This window comes from Hyla sarda, chromosome 2 (genome assembly GCF_029499605.1).
Source record: "Hyla sarda isolate aHylSar1 chromosome 2, aHylSar1.hap1, whole genome shotgun sequence".
NCBI lineage: Eukaryota > Metazoa > Chordata > Amphibia > Anura > Hylidae > Hyla > Hyla sarda.
The window spans coordinates 434683167-434700084 of record NC_079190.1 but is presented as its reverse complement, the minus strand read 5'-3'; positions in this window follow the sequence as shown (position 1 = coordinate 434700084).

The following is a 16918-nucleotide window of genomic DNA, read 5'->3' as shown; positions in this document are numbered from 1 at the left end:
CACATTTTGGGGGCTTTTACCCCTTATGAAAAGGAAAAGTTGGGGTCTACACCAGCATGTTAGTGTAAAAAAATAATACATTTTACATTAACATGTTGGTGTTGCCCCATACTTTTTTATTTTCACAAGAGGTAAAAGGAAAAAAGACCCCCAAAATTTGTAACGCAAAAGAGTACGGAAATACCCCATATGTGGGTGTAAAATGCTCTGTGGACGCACAACAGGGCTCAGGAGTGAGAGCGCACTATGTACATTTAAGGCCTAAATTGGTGATTTTGCACAGGGGTGGCTGATTTTACAGCGGTTCTGACATAAACGCAAAAAAATAAAAGTTGGATGGGAAAATGAAAAGTTTTTTTAAAACTAAAATGACAATGTTACCCTAAATTTTTCATTTTCACAAGGGGAAAAAAAAAGGAAACAAGCCCCCTAAAATTTGTAACCCCATATGTGGATGTAAAGTGCTCTGCGGGCGCACCACAATGCTCAGAAGAGAAGGAGTGCCATTGGGCTTTTGGAGAGAATATATGTCCAGAATTGAAGACCACGTGTGTTTACAAAGCCCCCATAGTGCCAGAACAATGGACCCCCGCCACATGTGACCCCATTTTGGAAACTACACCCCTCATGTAATGTTATAAGGGGTACAGTGAGCATTTACACCCCACAGGTGTCTGACAGATTTTTGGAACAGTGGTCCGTGAAAATTAAAAAAAATTTATTACTAAATTCTTTGAGGGGTATAGTTTCCAAAATGGGGTCACATGTAGGGGGGGTCTACTGTTCTGATACCACAGGGGGCTTTGTAAACGCACATGGCCCCCGACTTCCATTCTCTCTCCAAAAGCTCAATGGCGCTCCTTCTCTTCTGAGCATTGTATTGTGCCAGCAGAGCACTTGACGTCCACACATGGGGTATTTCCATACTCAGAAGAAATTGGGTTACTAATTTTGGGGGGCATTTCTCCTATTACCCCTTGTAAAAATGTAAAATTTGGGGAAAAAACTGCATTTTGGTGAAAAAAAAAATTTTCATTTACACATCCAACTATAACGAAAAGTCGTCAAACACCTGTTGGGTGTTAAGGCTCACTGTACCCCTTGTTACGTTCCTTGAGGGCTGTAGTTTCCAAAATAGTATGCCATGTGTTTTTTTTTCTGGCACCATAGGGGCTTCCTAAATGCGACATGCCCCCCCAAAAACCATTTTTCAGCAAGATTCACTCTCCAGAATCCCATTGTCGCTCCTTCCCTTCTGAGCCCTCTAATGCACCCACAGAGCATTTTACATACACTTATGAGGTATTTCCTTACTCAAGAGAAATTGGGTTACAAATTTTGTGGGGCTTTCTCCTATTACCCCTTGTAAAAATTAAAAAACTGGGTCTAAAAGAACATGTGAGTGTAAAAAAATGAAGATTTTGAATTTTCTCCTTCACTTGCTGCTATTCCTGTGAAACACCTAAAGGGTTAACAAACTTTCTGAATGTCATTTTGAATACTTTGAGAAATGCAGTTTCTATAATGGGGTCATTTATGGGGTATTTCTAATATGAAGGCCCTTCAAATCCACTTCGAAACTGAACTGGTCTGAAAATTTCGTGAAAAATTTGAAAATTGCTGCGGAACTTTGAAGCCCTCTGATGTCTTCCTAAAGTAAAAACTTGTCAACTTTATGATGCCAACATAAACTAGATATATTGTACAGGGTGGGACATTTATATGGATACACCTTAATAAAATGGGAATGGTTGGTGATATTAAAGGACAACTGCAGTGGTAAACATTTCTATATTCCCGGGCCTCAAAAATGAACAAAATAAACTCATACATACCTTCCTACGTGCCCCCGTTGGTCCGGCAGTGCTGACGTAATTCCACTTCATTGGGACGGGGATGCCGCAGAGCCGTCGGCGTATCACCGGCCGTAGCAAGGTCCCGCCCCGGTCGGTGATAGGCTGAGCCCACTGTCATGTAAGAAGCTCTGGCCGGCTTCATACATGACAGTGGGCTCAGCCTATCATCGGCCGGGGCGGGACATCGCTATGGCCGGTGATATGCCGACGGCTCTGCGGCATCCCCGTCCCCAGGAAGTGGAATGACGTCAGCATTGCCGGACCAACGGGGGCTCGTAGGAAGGTATGTATGAGTTTATTTTTGAGGCCCGGGCATATAGAAATGTTTACCACTGCAGTTGTCCTTTAACTTCCTGTTTGTGGCACATTAGTATATGTGAGGGAGGAAACTTTTCAAGATGGGTGGTGACCATGGTGGCCATTTTGAAGTCGGCCATTTTGAATCCAACTTTTGTTTTTTTTCAATCGGAAGAGGGTCATGTGACACATCAAACTTATTGGGAATTTCACAAGAAAAATAATGATGTGCTTGGATTTAACGTAACTTTATTCTTTCATTAGTTATTTACAAGTTTCTGACCACTTATAAAATGTGTTCAATGTGCTGCCCATTTTGTTGTATTGTCAATGCAACCCTCTTCTCCCACTCTTCACACACTGATAGCAACACCGCAGAAGAAATGCTAGTGTATGGTGAGCGAGGAATACGCAGTGTATACGCCAGGTGAGAACGCACCCTTAACATGGATGACAATCTAGAGAGGAATATGAAGCAGTGCAGTGCTGGTGTCCTAGGCCGGAGCCCAGCCATCTGTTAATAGTCTGCAGTCTGGCCCCAATATGCCAGTATTAGGAACACATATACCCTTCACATTATCACTGTTTCCAATCTGCTTAGTAATATGGGGAAATGACGCACAATGGTCCCATTTCTCAGACTATGAATATGTTCTGGATAACAATCAATGTGCACTGAGTGGATCCTGCCGCTACGACGCTCCAGCCGTACAGTTCCTGTTTGTCTTATACATACACTTAAGGAATGTTTCTCCAAATAGTGAATCCCTTTAACCACATGTTCTCTAACCTCAAAGTAAATTGTGTTGGTTCGGAAAAAGCTTCTGCTTACACTGGACACTAACCAGGCCCCATAACCACGTATCACTGGGAACACCTGCAAAAGGGACACTTTGTGCAGGCAGCCCGTGATACATTACTGAGGTGTAATTTATAGAGTTACTGATCTGCAGCTTGTCCTACAAGGAGCAGCCAGAACATTAAAACCTGGTAAATAACATAGAGGGACATTTATCAATGTTTGCGTATGTTATTTTTTCTTGACTTTTTTATTTTTTTTTGCTTATGTGTAACTTATTTATCAACTGCTTTTTTACTTTGGTTTTAGCTTTTTCTGCTCCATGTTTGAGCTGGAGTAAATTTAGTCAATGTTTAACCTTGTTGCGACTTTTTGTTGTGACTTTTTTTTGCGCAGTTGCGACTGTTGCAGTTAATAAATACCTGACTACCCGTAGTCCATTTTAAAATTATTACTACGTAGTTAAGTTTTGGAAAACTTGCTTTTCTCGCTTTCCAGTCAAAATGTTGCACGAAAAATTGCGTAGTCGCAGGTGCGACATTTTTAGTAAAAAAAAATTAACTAAAATCGCTTGATAAATGCCTGTCATTGATTATTATGTTAAGTCAGCAAGTGAAAAGTCAGTTCTTGAGGTTGAAGTGTTGGAAGTCTGGTCCATGGGGGGTGAGCATGCCGCTGCCTAGCTACAGTCTGATGTGGCGAGCAGCAGAGGGCTGCAATCCCCATGTCAAGGAAGGGCTGGGGAGTGAATATTGATGAGGCAGGGCAGCTGGACAAGCCGGCTCCCTGCCTCCATTGTGCACAGGAGTGCAATGGCAACAGACCTACTAATGTGTATAATTCTGGAGATACCTAACGTAAATATGTGAGTTACGACACTTCTTTTTACAGCTATACACCTGCACTATAACCCAGTGTATTGAGTTTAGTGCAGGTGAAATAGCTGTCAGATTCTAGCACCATAATATACATACAAGGCAACAGTACAGACACTAAATAAAAATCTACAATTTAATCCCTTGTTTTTGTTTTTTATTTGAGCTTCATAAATGCAATTTTGATGCATTAAAAAAGTCACACCTCATCAGAGATCAATATATATGTGTAAATAACAGATATGGGTGGCACCTTGAAGATACGTCCAGGCATTACAGTATGCTGGAGACCAGGGCAGGCGAGTCTAGCTGTGGTGCTAGGAGACATCAGTAATAGGAATGAATAAATAGCCAGAAGAAGCTCATACCTCTGCGCGATGCCAAAACTGGCCGCCCTGCCCTCCGATCGTTCCATTTCGGATCATTGAGCCATCATCTTTGCGGTGAGTGCAGGAGCGGTTTTCTCGTGGTTTTCTAGAGATCAATATATATCTGCTGCTAATAAGTGAAATGTGACGTGCATCAGTGTCACCCTAAAAGTTAAAACATTGTCCAGGCTCTTTCTACAACTATAAGGCTGATTTCACATGAGCATAGTATGGGGACATTTCTGCACCCGTTTTATGGTTTCAAGTCTTGGCCCTACTGTGGGGCTATTGACCGGCACTAATAGGATCGTAGATCCTGATGCTGCTGTAAGCTCAAGCCATCAGAAATGTAGTGGCGCTAGGACCTGCGGCCATGTTATTCTCTGGTGAAACCGGCCTAAGTCACGTGGATGAATTATGGTTTATATTAGGATGTAATAGAAATGGTAAAACAAGATGACTACTTATAGGGAGACAGATGCTTGCACAGGACAGATACATAGTGCCAAGGTTAGACTTACAATTCGGATTTTCATTAGATCATATGGATTTAAACTGAATCTGTTCCTTTAAACAAGTGTTTCCCAATTAGGGTTCTGTGGAATCCTGGTGTTCAATGGAACTTAGCGGTTCCCGAGAAGCAGCAGAAGTCTAGTCTGAGCATGCTCGGATATAGACAGAATACACAGACAACAAAAAAGAGCACAGGGTCGCATTAAAATCATGGAATGTCTTTCCTGTCACTTTACCAATCAGATTGAATACAAGGGGAGATTTTGAGGCTCCTATGGAAAGTTTAGAGCCCTTAAATCAATGGTCTCCAAACTGTGGACCTCCAGAAGTTGCAATACTGTAGATTTCTTTTTACTGGTTTTCGCTGATGCATTTGGTTTTGGCAGTAAATGTATTTTACATATAAGATACTCGAGCACTGCGCATCAAATACGTGTGAACACACCCTAAGGGTACATTCAGATGAGCGGATTTTCCATGCGGATTTCGCTGCGGATCCGCCACTGAAGGACCTCTGTATGCTGCCTTTACATGTGCCTGCTCGGAGCGGCAATACACTGATACGTGCAGACACACTGCGATGTGCGAGTTGCCGCACGCATGCGCAGTATACTCGCACATCGCGGCAGCTCTCGGCCTAGCTCATTGAGCAGGGGGAGCGGCCGCAATGTGTGCACGTACACCGTGCAAGCGCGCACATTGCTTCAGTGTGTCGGCACGTAGTGGCGTATTGCTGCTCCGAGCAGGCACATGTAAAGGCACCATACAGAGGTCCTTCAGCGGCAGATCCGCAGGGTAAAATATGCTGTAAATCCACTCGTCTGATCATATCGTTAGAGTTTTGCTGATTTCGTGGAGGCAACTCAGTTAAAGGGGCACTCCAGAGGGGAACATTTTTTTTTTTCAAATCAACTGGTGCCAGAAAGTTATACAGATTTGTAAATTACTTCTATTTAAACATCTTAATCCTTCCTGTACTGCTGCTGTATGTCGTGGAGGACATCATGTAGTCTTTAAAGTGCTCTCTGCTGCCACCTCTGTCCTTGTCAGGAACTGTCCAGAGTAGGAGCACATCCCCACAGCAAACTTCTTCTGCTCTGGACAGTTCCTGACATGGACAGAGGAGGCAGCAGAGAGCCCTTCGGTCAGACTGGAAAGAACTACGCAACTTCCTCTGGAGCATACAGCAGCTGATAAGTACTGGGAAGATTAAGATTTTGTAAATAAAAGTAATTTACATATCTGTATAATTTTCTGATTTGAAAACATTTGTTTTCCTCCGGAGTACCCCTTTAAAGGAGATATGCAGCATAAACATTTTTTGTCTCCCTGTGCCCGGGCTGCAATAACAAATAAAACAAACTTTAACTCACCTTCCTGTGCTCGGAACATTACAGAGCCATCAGCGTATTGCCGGCCGCAGCGATGTCCTGTCTTGGCCGGTGATATGCTGAGCAAACTGTGATGTAACGGAGTTGGCCAGAGCTCCTTTACTCAACAGTTCGTTCAGCCTATCATCGGTCGAGACAGGACATCGCTGCAGCCGGCGACACGCTCCAAGCCCATAGACCTGCAGCACCGGAGGAACGGGATCCAATACCGGAGGAATGCAGGAAGGTGAGTTAAAGTTTGTTTTATTTGTTATTGCAGCCCGGGCACAGGGGGACAAAAAATGTTTATGCTTCATATCTCCTTTAATCTAACAATGACGACCTTCACTTCCATCTGCTTTGTCAGCCAGTCAACTGCTAGTAGTGACCTTCATAAGCCCTGGCACTACACAAGGGTTATCCCAATTGCTAAGGGTACGAAAAACTAAATTTAGATAAAGAGTACATCTGTAAAGCCTAAAAGGTAGTATGTCCATATTTGAAGACAGTATTACTTTGTGCAGTTTACATAAAAAGCTGAGTACAGTAACTTTCATGGATTAAAATTTATAACCAATATTATTGTGCTGTTTTTCTAGTTGTCAATGGAAAGAGTCGACACATCCCTAACACCTAAACGATATCACTTACTAAGGCTGGGTTCACACCACGATTTTGCAATACAGTTCCCGTATACGTTTTCAATTTGAAAACCGTACAGAACCGTATAGAAAACCGCATACGAAACGATGCATCCGCTTGTGTCCGTTTTGCATCTTGTACGGTTTTGTCAGTTTTTTTTCCCGTACCCAAGCCTACCACAGTTTGTGGTCCGGGTGAAAAACCGTATTGAAACGTATACCTTTTTTTTTAACATGGGTGTCAATGGGAATCGTACAAAACCATATGTGCGTAGAGTTCCATCCGGTTTTCACCATATGGCAGGGGTGTCAAACTCAAATTCATCGGGGCCGCATCAGCAGTTTGGTCACCCTCAAAGGGCCGGTTGTATCTGTAGGACCCCTCTCCCCCCCCCCCCACATACCGTATATGCCGGCGTATAAGACGACTGGGTGTATAAGACGACCCCCAACTTTTACAGTTAAAATGTAGAGTTTGGGATATACTCGCCATATAAGACTACCCCTCCTACCGCAATGTACAGTACCTTGTAGTTCCCCCCACATTAGGTTGGCAGTATAGTTCCCCCCACATTAGGTTGGCAGTATAGTTCCCCCCACATTAGTTGCCAGCATGTTCCCCCACATTAGGTTGGCAGTATAGTTCCCCCCACATTAGGTAGGCAGCATGTTCCCCCACATTAGGTTGGCAGTATAGTTCCCCCCACATTAGGTTGGCAGTATAGTTCCCCCCACATTAGTTGCCAGCATGTTCTCCCTTACATTAGGTTGGCAGCACCCCCTCCCCACAGACATACAGCCTCCAGCCATATACAGTGTATGGTTGGAGGCTGTATGTCTGTGTGCTGCCCCCACTGTGATCCGGTCACCGCTCCTCCGGCCCGGGGGTCACATCTACTGCTATGGCCTATGGACCATAGCAGTAGGTGCCAGGACCGGTCGAGCGGTGACCGGAACGCTGAAGAAGATAACGCGCCGCCGGTCACTTACCATGGCCTGCGCACGTCCTCCTGTTCCTCCCACGTCTCTATGGTTGTCCGCATGGGACGTCACTGACGTACAACCATAGAGGTGGAGGACCGAAGGAGGATCGCCGCGCATGCGCTGAAGAGGAGGCTTTCTTTAAAAAAAAAGCGAGATTAAAGGTGAAGGCTGGCGGCGGGCCACATGACGAGGTCTGGCGGGCCAGATTCGGCCCGCGGGCCAGGTGTTTGACACCCCTGCCATATGGTTTTTGACTTTGAACAACTTTTTCTTGGAATTTCAATCGAAAAAGTTAAACTTTATTCATAATGGAATGAAAATTTTTTAAAAACGTATACATTTTTTATCTTAAAAAACGGATGCAACCAGACATAATTTTTCAAACTGTATACGGTTTTCAACAGTGTACAGATTAAAATTTGTGCACACGTTTTGATACAGTTTAGTCAGGTTTTGATGAATCAGTTTTTTTTTTTTTTTAAATTAAAAACCTGATACGGGAACTGTATTGCAAAAACGTGGTGTGAACCCAGCCTGGCACAGAGGACTCAAATAAGGATCTAAATCTCCAGACTAAATTGACCAGTTGCCCATTTTTGAAAGCACCGCTGAAAAATTTTAAGTGATCTGATGATTGGTTGCTATGTGCAACTTTTCCTCTGCACAGGTTTTGATAAATCTCCCCCTTAGTTCAGAGCACAAGTTGCCCAGCACCCCTTACTGGCTCAGTGTCTGCACAGAAATTATAGAACTCAAGATCAGTATAAAATACGTAACCTAAGTATCTCTTAACTTCACATGACAATTCTGTAGGTGGACATGTTCCACGTACAGGACCTGAATGATTATACAGACCCTACAGCCTCCTATACTACACACAATACTGCGCACATTTCTTCTGAGAACTCCAGCTGGAACGGCTGATGGATTTACCAGAATCCTCAAAGCATTAGGACCAGTAACAGGACACAGTGTAGTTCTGCCAGATGACCCATGATAGTTTGTAGTTCATCATGTTCTCAAGACGACATTAACATTTATTAAGGTTATTAATATAGTAACAGATTTCTAACACTGAACTGAACCATGGGAAAATGACTAAAAGAACTGATCAAAGCACAGAGTCACTGCCTATTTGGGTTAATACTGCTACATCAAGACGTGTTCCCTTAAACAGCAACTTTCAACTGCATTCTATGGTCCAGATTCAATGTAGCTGTTGTACCAGAACTTTGACACTAAATACACCAGAATTGTGGCACACAGTGTTTATTATTCACCTTGTCTGAAAAGAGGGTATTGCTTTAACCCCTTAAGGACCGGGGGTTTTTCCGTTTTTGCATTTTCGTTTTTTGCTCCTTGCCTTTAAAAAATCATAACTCTTTCAATTTTGCACCTAAAAATCCATATGAAGGCTTATTTTTTGCGCCACCAATTCTAATTTGTAATGACATCAGTCATTTTGCCCAAAAATCTACGGTGAAACGGAAAAAATAATAATTGTGCGACAAAATTGAAAAAAAAACGCAGTTTTGTAACTTTTGGGGGCTTCCGTTTCTACGTAGTACATTTTCCGGTAAAAATGACACCTTATCTTTATTCTGTAGGTCCATACGATTAAAATGATACCCTACTTATATAGATTTGATTTTTTCGGACTTCTGAAAAAAATCATAACTACATGCAGGAAAATTAATACGTTTAAAATTGTCATCTTCTGACCCCTATAACTTTTTTATTTTTCCGTGTATGGGGCTCATTTTTTGCGCCGTGATCTGAAGTTTTTAACGGTACCATTTTTGCATTGATAGGACTTATTGATCGCTTTTTATTCATTTTTAAATGATATAAAAAGTGACCAAAAATGCACTATTTTGGACTTTGGAATTTTTTTGCGCGCACGCCATTGACCGAGCGGTTTAATTAATGATATATTTTTATAATTCGGACATTTCCGCACGCGGTGATACCACATATGTTCATTTTTCTTTTTATTTACACTGTGTTTTTTTTTTTATTGGAAAAGGGGGGTGATTCAAACTTTTAATAGGGGAGGAGTTAAATGATCTTAATTCACTTTTTTTTTTCACTTTTTTTTTGCAGTGTTATAGCTCCCATAGGGACCTATAACACTGCACACACTGATCTTCATTATTGATCACTGGTTTCTCATAAGAAACCAGTGATCAACGATTCTGCCGCATTACTGCTCGTGCCTGGATCTCAGGCACTGAGCAGTCATTCGGCGATCGGACAGCGAGGAGGCAGGTAGGGGCCCTCCCGCTGTCCTGTCAGCTGTTCGGGATGCCGCGATTAGCCGCGGCTATCCCGAACAGCCCGACTGAGCTAGCCGGCCACTTTCGGTTTCACTTTTAGCCGCGCGGCTCAGCTCTGAGCGCGCGGCTAAAGGGTTAATAGCGCGCGGTGCCGCGATCGGCACTGCGCGCTATTAGAGGCGGGTCCCGGCTTCACTATGACGCCGGGCCCGCCGTGATATGACGCGGGGTTACTGTGTAACCCCGCGTTATATCAGGAGAGCAGGCCCAAGGGCGTACCTGTACGCCCTTGGTCCTTAAGGGGTTAATACAATGCTGAGCGCCAAAATTCATTGTACTATTTTTGCCAGAAGCCAGTCAGCTAACAGTTGATCTGAAGTTAAATTAGACAGCAAGTGCCCTCATATACAGAGTTATGACTATTTAGAATTTTAAAAAATGACGTTGCCCAGACACTCCTGAGACCCGCTGCGATCGCTGGTTATAAGCTGGGGAGTTTTGGGCAGTGTGCGGCTCACTCCAGCTGTCAATCAAATCTAATCTTTTCTCTGCATAGGTCTGGTTGGCCAGGGAGTGGAGCCAGATGCCGCACACTTCCCCAAATTATAACTAGTTAAGTGATATAAAAGTTAAGTGACATAAATGTAAGCAAATCCCCAGGACCGGATGGACTACACCCAAGAGTTCTGTAATATCTGTACCCCTGTTCATGATATTTAGAGATTCTCTGGTGTCTGGTATTGTGCCAAGGGACTGGCGCAAGGCGAATGTGGTGCCAATCTTCAAAAAGGGCTCTAGGTCTTCCCCAGGAAACTATAGACCGGTAAGTTTAACGTGCATTGTGGGTAAATTGTTTGAAGGACTTATAAGGGATTACATAGAGGAATACATAGGGGATAATTGTATTATAAGTGATAGCCAGCATGGGTTTACTAAGGATAGAAGTTGTCAAACCAATCTAATTTGCTTTTATGAAGAGGTGAGTAGAAGCCTTGACAGAGGAATGGCTGTGGATATAGTGTTTCTGGATTTTGTTAAAGCGTTTGATACTGTCCCTCATAGACGTCTGACAGGTAAGTTAAGGTCTTTGGGTTTGGAAATTTTAGTTTGTAACTGGATTGAACACTGGCTCATGGATCGTACCCAGAGAGTGGTGGTCAATGATTCGTACTCTGATTGGTCCCCGGTTATTAGTGGTGTACCCCAAGGTTCAGTACTGGGACCGCTGTTGTTTAATTTATTTATCAATGAAATAGAGGATGGTATTAACAGCTCTGTTTCTATCTTTGCAGATGACACCAAGCTTTGTAGCACGGTACAGTCTATAGAGGATGTGCATAAGTTACAAGATGACTTGGATAGACTAAGTGTTTGGGCATCCACTTGGCAAATGAGGTTCAATGTGGATAAATGTAAAGTTATGCATCTGGGTACTAATAACCTGCATGCATCGTATGTCTTAGGGGGGATTAAACTGGCAGAGTCACTGGTAGAGAAGGATCTGGGTGTACTTGTAGATCACAGACTACAGAATAGCATGCAATGTCAGGCTGCTGCTTCCAAAGCCGGCAGGATATTGTCATGTATCAAAAGAGGCATGGACTCAAGGGACAGGGACATAATACTCCCCCTTTATAAAGCATTGGTACGGCCTCACCTGGAGTATGCTGTTCAGTTTTGGGCACCTGTTCATAAAAGGGACACTGCGGAGTTGGAAAGGGTGCAGAGACGCGCGACTAAACTAATATGGGGCATGGAACATCTTAGCTATGAGGAGCGATTAAAGGAGTTACAATTGTTTAGTCTTGAGAAGAGACGTTTAAGGGGGGATATGATAAACGTATATAAGTATATTAATGGCCCATACAAAAAATATGGAGAAAAACTGTTCCAGGTTAAACCCCCCCAAAGGACGAGGGGGCACTCCCTCCGTCTGGAGAAGAAAAAGTTTAGTCTCAAGGGGCGACACGCCTTCTTTACCGTGAGGACTGTGAATTTATGGAACGGTCTACCTCAGGAACTGGTCACAGCAGGAACAATTAACAGCTTTAAAACAGGATTAGATACATTCCTGGAACAAAATAAGATTAATGCTTATGAAGAAATATAAAATCTCATCCCTTCCCCAATATCGCGCCACACCCCTACCCTTCAATTCCCTGGTTGAACTTGATGGACATATGTCTTTTTTCGACCGTACTAACTATGTAACTATGATCACAGTGGATCCCAGGAGTGAGACATAGTGCAATCAAAACTTTTGATAGGTCTGGGCAACACATTAAAATTCTTATTTTTTAACAATAGTAACCTTTTACTACCTGTGCTCTCTCCTGTCTGTCTGATAGGACTTCTCTGTGCTCTCTCCTGTCTGATAGGACTCCTTTGTTATCTCTCCTATCTGATAGGACTCCTCTGTGCTCTATCCTGTCTTATAGGACTCCTCTGTGCTCCCTCCTGTCTGATGGTACTCCTCTGTGCTCTCTCCTGTCTGATGGCACTCCTCTGTGCTCTCTCCTGTCTGATAGTACTCCTCGGTGATCTGTCTGATAGCACTCCTCTGTGCTCTCTCCTGTCTGATAGCACTCCTCTGTGCTCTCTCCTGTCTGATAGTACTCCTCTGTGTTCTCTCCTGTCTGATAGGACTCCTCTGTGCACTCTCCTGTCTGATAGTACTCCTGTGCGCTCTCCTGTCTGATAGGACTCCTCTGTGCTCCCTCCTGTCTGATAGCACTCCTCTGTGCTCTCTCCTGTCTGATAGCACTCCTCTGTGCTCTCTCCTGTCTGATAGTACTCCTCTGTGCTCTCTCCTGTCTGATAGCATTCCTCTGTGCTCTATCCTGTCTGATAGCAGTCATCTGCGCTGTCTCCTGTCTGATAGCACTCCTCTGTGCTCTATCCTGTCTGATAGCACTCCTCTGTGCTCTCTCCTGTCTGAATGCACTCCTCTGTGCTCTCTCCTGTCAGCACTCCTCTGTGCTCTCTCCTGTCTGATAGGACTCCTCTGTGCTCTCTCCTGTCTGATAGGACTCCTCTGTGCTCTCTCCTGTCTGATAGTACTCCACTGTGCTCTCTACTGTCTGATAGTACTCCACGGTGCTCAATCCTACTTTCTGGAATTAGTGGAGCGCACCTCATATTCATAACCTGAATTCCATTTATGCTCCATGGGGCTTCCAAACATTGCAGAGCCCTGAGCTTCACTACACAAACGCTGCTTCACACAACATCTGTATGACAGCCACAACATCTGGACCTCCAGAAATTATACTGAACAGATGATTCTGGATAACTATAATATTTTGTGTTGATAACCGTGATGGGGACTCTGGGTGCATCTGTCATATGGACACTAAAATGTGTCCATATTGCAACCATCTGAAACAGGCCTAAGAATACATTAACAAGTTTTTGACAACAGATCCATAAAATATCCATTTGATGGATCTAGTTCTATGTTCAAGATCCAGTTATATAGCACCTCTGTAGACAGTACTGTGAATGCTGCCTAAAAATAAAAAAAAAAATAGCTAGGGCTAGTGTTGGAATGGGTTAGGACATTCCTTGAGTTAGTAGAATGGAATTTCATGTTGCGGTTACAAAAAGTTGTAAATTAAATCTATAGTTATGCTTGAATTACAGCTGAAAATCAGGACACAATTGTTGATCAAATGACCTGGATTAGTGATATCGTAGTGATCCATCATGACCTGGATTAGCGATAGCGTAGTGATCCATCATGACCTGGATTAGTGATAGCGTAGTGATCTATCATGACCTGGGTTAGTGATATCGTAGTGATCCATCATGACCTGGGTTAGTGATATCGTAGTGATCTATCATGTCCTGGATTAGTGATAGCGTAGTGATCCATCATGATGTGTATTAGTGATAGCGTAGTGATCCATCATGACCTGGATTAGTAATATTGTAGTGATACATCATGACCTGGATTAGTGATAGTGTAGTGATCTATCATGACCTGGATTAGTGATATCGTAGTGATCTATCATGTCCTGGATTAGTGATAGCATAGTGATCCATCATGACGTGTATTAGTGATAGCGTAGTGATCCATCATGATGTCTATTAGTGATAGCGTAGTGATCCATCATGACCTGGATTAGTGATATTGTAGTGATACATCATGACCTGGATTAGTGATAGTGTAGTGATCTATCATGACCTGGATTAGTGATAGCGTAGTGATCCATCATGACTTGGATTAGCGATATCGTAGTGATCTATCATGTCCTGGATTAGTGATAGCGTAGTGATCCATCATGACGTGTATTAGTGATAGCGTAGTGATCCATCATGACCTGGATTAGCGATAGCGTAGTGATCTATCATGACCTGGGTTAGTGATATCGTAGTGATCTATCATGTCCTGGATTAGTGATAGCGTAGTGATCCATCATGACGTGTATTAGTGATAGCGTAGTGATCCATCATGACGTGTATTAGTGATAGCGTAGTGATCCATCATGACGTGTATTAGTGATAGCGTAGTGATCCATCATGACCTGGATTAGTGATAGCGTAGTGATCCATCATGACCTGGATTAGTGATAGCGTAGTGATCCATCATGACCTGGATTAGTGATAGCGTAGTGATCCATCATGACCTGGATTAGTGATAGCGTAGTGATCTATCATGCTGTTAGTGCTGATTATTAGACCTGTGGACAGGATGGGATTTGCAGCCATATAGTGAAACTGACCCAATATGGCCACATCCTTGGCTGGAGTTTGTTACATAGGTGGTATAGTGAATTCCAGGAGAAGTTGATCTTGGCGTGCCAGCATGTGCAGGAAGTTGTGCAATCCTTTTTGGTAATACCAGCCTTGCTATGTCTCACTATGAGAGTTGAAAGCGCTTTTGCAATTCACCTTTATAATCCATGTAAGGTAGGAAGCACGTGCAACTTGTGATTGTAGAATTCAGTGCGAGCAGCTCCTGGATGACTCGCATGCTTCCCTATAAAAAATAAAATAAAAAAACTAACACTTGCTGAATATGAAATGAACCCATATTGTGCAAACCTCGAACCCCCGGGAGAATAAAACCTGAAATGCCTTACACCTATCACCAGGGGAGAACATTAGTGTAAGGACACTGGCCCAGAATTACTAAAATTGTCTTGTTCCTGACGCATAAACTTATAAATCTGGCAAATTTTTTGTCACGGTGTTTCCATCTTAGATAAATCTGATGCCTCTTTAGACTGTATCATTGAAGTTTAGATGAAATATTAGTTGCCTTAAACTGTGTCAGAATCTTGCACCAGAATTCTGGAGCACAGTGGAAAATCTCACTGACCCTCACCCCTTTGTAGTGGCAGCTCCTATTTTATCGGACATGGGGAGTGCGCCTAAGAAAGGTTTTATGGCACAATTTAAGCCGGAATTCTGGCACATTTGCAATAAGAAATCTGCTCATTGTGTTTTACTTTCTCTTTATTAAAAAGTAGGTGAGTGGCAAAACAAGTAGCCAACCTATTCTATGTGCCACATATACCCAGAGCATTTGTCCTCTCTGTCCACCATCCATAGTGACTGATATGTATTTTATTTATTTTTCTAATAGGAAGTTAATTCCCTCATTTATACTAAAATCATTGACCACCGTTACAGACGTATTACTTAGATTATAAGCAGAACACCCCGTAGTGATTGTCCAGTCCATACAGCAGGAGGATGCTATGCTGCCTATTTATAGGACTCCGCCAGCTAGCTGGGGTCACACATCATATTTTAGGCTCGCTTTGAAGCCTGTATCATAGTTTCTATAATATTTGACAGGAAGAATCACAAAGCCTACCGTGCTATTCTTCCTGTCAAAACATCAGACACCCCTGCAAAACCCCACGGGCCCTATTAGAAGTCAATGGGGTGCGTCCGGTACCGTTAGCGTCTGTCACATGATTGATCTGCTTTCGCCTGAACTATGATGCTTGACCCTATGACGGAACCAAATACAAGTATTCATAATGCAGATGGGATGTCAGAGCCGAAAGCGATTTGGCTATAGACTTGGAACACCTCACTACAAAGGATGGAGAACAAGTTCTCATTGTATTAGAGCCGACCCTGCCTTTTTATATGTTTTTTTTTTTCCATGTTTTTAACCTGTGATATAAATAAATAAGAACAAAAAAAGAAACCTAATAATAGAACAATGGTCTGCACAATAAGCTGCCTTATTCTCACGTGTGTGGGTGTGTCGGAACGGAGGAGAGAAGCAACAAAGAACATCTGCTGAAGAACATAGCCTGTCCATTGCTTACACCAGTGTTCCCCAACCGGGGTGCCTCCAACTGTTGCAAAACTACAACTCCCAGCATGCCCGTACAGCAGAAGGCTGTCCGGGCATGCTGGGAGTTGTAGTTTTGCAATAACTGGAGGCCCCCCCAATGGGAAACATTGGCTTCTCTTGAACCTTAGAATAAAGCTGAAATCACTGCAAGAATGAAGAATATTTATTCTTGTAGGCTCCATGTCCATATGGACCCCAAACCAAGATCTTGGAGACAACACTCAGGTCATGTACACAGGTAAATACCCACATCGATTTCCGCCTGGAAACCGTACCAATTTTCATGCCATAAACCATGCGGCATTAGTTTAAAAAAAAAAACAAAAAAAAAACACAACATTCTCCCATTGACTTCAATAAAACATGAAAAAAAATATAATGACATGAAGCGCCTATTAAAGTCAATGGGAACCTCAAGACTTGGGCCCCCTGCGGAATATGGCTGTGTGCACATACCCTAACAGAGTGTTTGCTCACACATATAGCGCATCTAGTTTTAAAGGGTAGCTCCCACCATCCTATTTTTTTTTTTTTGCTAGCCCATTCCCACCCCCCGCTACGGCACTAGCCCATTCCCTCCTCCCCCCCACCCCCGCCCCGCATACCCTGTTCCCTCATTA